Genomic DNA, 5,284 nt, shown 5'->3' with positions numbered 1-5,284 from the left:
ATGCTGGAGGGATAGATTCATGTCACAGAGACTCCCCATGCTTTGGAACAAAATTCTTAACTACATTAGGCAGAACCCCTCACTAACACTCTTAAAGAGAAACCTTGATGAGTGGATGGGTAACAGAAAATACACCCCTGGGATCACTTCATTGGCTCTTCTTGACAGTGGATCAGTTAATTAATCAATGGGGCGGCGAAAGTTGACACACTCTGGCTAGGCTTATAAATGCCCTCGGGCAGATAGCCTAGTACCTACCTATGAACTTGAAAACCTATTTATGTTACCAAAATCAATATTTTTCCGATTGTATGAAATGTTTATTTCTTCCAAACTCAACACTTATCAAGCCTCTTAATATTGTGTTGTCATATTGTTTTGAGTAAAGAAAAACAGATACATAAATCTTAAAAAATTGATTCCTGGAGTTTAGCTTGCAAAAACTGTAGCTATTGCAAAAGGCACCATCTAGTGGAAAAATGTGTGTATTTTCCTTTGATTATGTCTACTATAAGACAAAATGTATTGGTTTATACATTTACAGTCAACGTAAATCTTAGTAACCACAAGAGGTGTAAAATTATCTATGCAAAGTTCCATACAGGAACTTAATAACATACAGGAGGTACCTATGGAACTGCTATCAAATTTGAATATCGAGTTTAAACTATAAAGAGACATCAGATGCAAGTGGGTGTTTTTAATTGATATAATGCAAAATACTAATTTCAAAGCCATATAATTTGTAAAATTATTCTCAGCACAAAAAAGTTTTGTAACTGTTATGGAATAAACAAGCAGGATTTAGCCAACATGAAAAATAGTAATCTTAATTGTGTTTTTAATTTTTTAAAGAAATTATTAGTTTTATCATGGATGCATCTTATTTTTCACTTTTGTAAGTAAAACCTAGCAGTGGCAGTTACTTGTACATGTTCTTTGGTGGAGTCTGTATTTAATCAGCAAATTAATTATATAACGTACAAGTCTTTGCCTTTGAAACTCATGTTAAATGTTTCGCTGCATTCACTAGTAGTAAGTCTTTTTCTGTAGTTCAGAATAAAGCTTTGCTTTAGGGAATAATATATTGTACAGCTCTTGTACTCCGGACTTTTTCCAGGTAACCAATACTTTCCAGACACCAGCATGAGTCTGGTGATAATGCCATTGTATTTATTAGAAAAAAAGGTGAAATGTAGTTATAACATAACACAAAATGCATTTCTGTGTATAAATTCAGCTGGCAAGCACAACCTAGTTATATGAATGACTCTCTTCCTATTCTTTCTTCTCTGGTGTCCCACTGGCTGTGATTATTAAGTAAACAAAATATAAACAACATAACATACCCGCCTTCTCTTTTCTTTCTAGGTATTGTCCAACTGCAATAGTCACTTCCCATATGGATGAGATTTTTTTTTTAACCTAAGAATACCATACCTACTTCTCCCCGTGCGTTTATAATTGTCTCAGTCATACCCTTTCATAAAGAATATAATTTATTAACCTTGCTACATTTAAGTATGAGTAAATAGTTTAAAGGATTATCTGAAAATATATGGCATAAACAGATAAACTACAGGCATACATGCACACACACACACACACACACACACACACACACACACACACACACACACACACACACACACACACACACATAATGCCAAAAAGGCCTTTACTAACACAACTGCATTTCAGCTACCCCAGTTTATATACACTCGCGTGCTCGTTCAGTTAAAATTTGTTATCTCTTTTATTAAATGAATAAGTTGACTTGGCAAAGGATCCTGTTATTTGTTTTACCAAAATCTTTTCTCCACCAGATCACTCTGACTGTCAGCTAACCATTTGTACATCAGGGTTCAGCTTAGTCTCTGGACTAAGGGCCATTCCTAGATAGGAATATCCAGATCCTAACTGCCCCAAGATGGGGGGCACTACAAATATCAGCTCTGGCAGTGACATTATCCTCACTGAGCCTAGGTTTTTCTCCTTACCCTAATTCTTATTGCCTTACTAGGACTCCTGTGATGTCATAACTGACCAGTGAACACTTGTGTGCTTGCTGCGTGAAACAGTAGAGTGTAAGTGCTGATAAATCTGTGCAGTGCAGTGCAATGCAGAATGCATACATGGGATACTGCAGAGTGCAGGAGGAGGAAGGAGTTTAGCCTGCTAAATGAACTGGAATTGGCAAAATGTAACAACATTAATAGCACAGAAAACATCTTGAACAGTATGTTCAAAAAAATCCAGGGTAATGTCCTTTCAACATATACAGCAATGTGGAGGGGAATGCAATGCAATGCAGAGCAGTACAGATGGCTAGCCAAACAACTAAAATTAGAGATGAAAACCAGGAGTTACACATGGGAAGAATAGAATGTACTCCTGTGCCCCTCCTACATGTTTTCATAAATATTTGGAGCAGTATAGCACAACTCAGCTCAAATTAGCTAAATGCCCATGTAAGAGAAACACTAGAGTTATCCAACAAGCCTTTGAAATTTAAGTTAATTTTAATCATGTTGTTTGTCTTTCGGCTTTTCCCGGTAAGGGGTCGCCACAGCGGAACTTCGGTCTGCTAATGATTGGCAGAAGATTTTTACGAAATGCGAGGTGCCAGCTAGACGCCCAACCTTCAACGAAGTCACATCCATTTACGCACACATGTCTTTTGAATGCTACACAACCGCAGGGAGGACATGCAGACTCCACACGGAAGGCACTCCCAAGCCAAGCCGAGAATTGAACGGGAGAACCTCTTGCTGTGAGGTAACAATGCTACGTACCCCCACGGCAACTTAATTTTAATCATCTACAACAATAAATTTCTCTCTCTCCGCACACTCTTAGGCATAGTATTTCACAGGTACTAACTGAAGTGGAAACTGATTAATCTTCCAAATCCCATTTCATAAAACTTTCCACACCACTTTCTTGCACTCCTAACCACACTGAGAATCAATCCACCTCTACAAACAATGCCTCTAAGTTCATTGCGTCTGTACAATGATATCCTTCTGCTTTTGCAAAACCTCTTCTAAATAGTGAAATCTTTTCTCAACAAACTACCAGACTTAGAATTCACATAATAAGGTCAACGTGCTGTTTTCTTAAAAGTGGCTGTTCTGTGCATTTGCAGACGATTAACCCATACTAAAAATTTATAATAATCAACACAAATGATCCGTAAAATAAGGAAAAGAAATCACACTCATGCCCTAATAAAACCTCAGTATCTTAAAACACCCAATAACTTTGCTTGCTATGGGGGAATGACAGTGAAATTTGTACTGAGGCTAAACAGATTACATTCAAAGGTCACAGCTTTACTCATTCAGAGATTCCCCAGGGTCAAAGATCAAGATCATGCATTTTCATTTTAAATGAGATCTTGAACCTACTTATGTGTAGCAGCAGGTAAAATAAAGTATATATTATCTGTTGTAGGTGCTATGTTGATAAAACCTTGAAACACCATAACAGCATACATTTTGTAATAGCATATCAAATTACTATGAGAACTGAAGGGTTTTAAAAGGGATTTGTCAGTGTTGCAGACACCTTGCTTGGTATGAATATCTTCATACTGTAGTAAACAAGGAATTTTGTCATTTATATTCAGGTTAACAGTGTCATGAATATAAACAGATTATTGTTTGAGTAATTAGGTAAAATCCTTCAGGCACAAGGGCTGCCTTGCATGGATAACTTGAAACACTGGCCTGGTTATGTGACTTGCTTAGAATCATATGCTATACAGGTATATGTTGCTGAAATCATGCTCTGGTTAAGAAACAAGAACACCTTACTTTTACCCATTAAGCATACTACTTTCTACCAGATTAACTGGTGACATATAAAATCAAAACAATTATTAGTCTCTACTCTGACTGGCTTCTTCCAACTGTTAAAGCACAGTTTATCTGCACAGAATGTTGATGCAAGTTTTAGTCATAGTGCTGATTTTATATATAATGTGTGGTAAGCAGTTACTATGCAGCCTATGGTATTTCCAAATTTCAGTATTTCTTACACAATTTTTTTAAAAATTAAAATTTTTCTAATAGTACATTATAACATTATGCTCTTGATCAGTGCTGTTGCATTACTGGCTCCAGAGCCTGATTCAACCATTGAGCATGTAATGTATGGCCCTCACTAGGCACTCCTCATGTGGGTACTTTAGTCACAGCAAGTGCTTTTGTTGGTTGGCTGGTTGCAGCAGCTGCTTCACTGTGACTAATAACTGCTGCTATTTCTACTTTCTCATTGTTTCGGATGCGTCACTGCACTGAGCCATACCTGGCAACTGCTATGATTTACGCTTAGCACTATGACTGTGGTCCTCAGATTTAGCCTTGCTCCTTCTAGACTTACTGATGTTAAACCTATTGATAGTACATACATTATTAAATAAATAAACTAAGCCTAGACAAAGATTCCATAATACTAACTGTATAAACCCTAGTATAGAAAGATCATCTGTTGTGAAAAATAAGAAAATCCTCCTCAGTTTTATTGTTACTTGTTAATCTTCTTCTTCTTTTGGGCTTTTCCTGGTTAGGGGTCGCCACAGTGGATCACCTGTCCGCTCATGATTGGCAGTGGAGTTTTACGGTGTCAAGTTGCCAGCCCGGCAACCAATCTTCCACAGAAGGCACACACACGCACACATTCACACCTAGGGCCAGTTTAGAGTGTCCACTCCATCTACAGCATGTCTTTGGGATGTGGGAGGAAACTGGAGTACCCGGAGGAAACCCACATGACCACAGGGAGGACATGCAGACTCTGCACAGAAGGCACCCCAGTCGAGGATTGAACCGGAGAACCTCTTGCTGTGAAGCAATAATGCTAACCGCTGCACCATCGTGGCTGCCTTTATTGTTACTTGCTAATACAGTTGGAAATAAGCAAAGCAAAGACAGCACTGTATCTATACTGAATGAATTAGAGTTTATGACAGTGATATAACTGAAGACCAGCAAGCATATTAACATAACCTTTGTGCTCACTTTGATAAATGCAACAATATATAAATATAGAAGTTATGCACAGTGATTTTGGAGAAGTGGATTGCAACATTCATTCACACACTGTACACACATCTACAGAAAATTTAGAAGATCACCAATTGACCTACTGTATGTCTTTGGGAGGTGTTATGAAACCAGAGTACTGAGAAAAAAAATCAGGCACAGATTGGACACACAGAATCCAAACAGCAGGCATCCCTGCCAAGAATCAAACTGGAGATTCTCTTGTTCTGAGGTGC

This window comes from Protopterus annectens, chromosome 14.part0 (genome assembly GCF_019279795.1).
Source record: "Protopterus annectens isolate FY-2018-M chromosome 14.part0, PAN1.0, whole genome shotgun sequence".
NCBI lineage: Eukaryota > Metazoa > Chordata > Ceratodontiformes > Protopteridae > Protopterus > Protopterus annectens.
The sequence above is the reverse complement of the archived record's forward strand: the minus strand, read 5'-3'. Positions refer to the sequence as shown.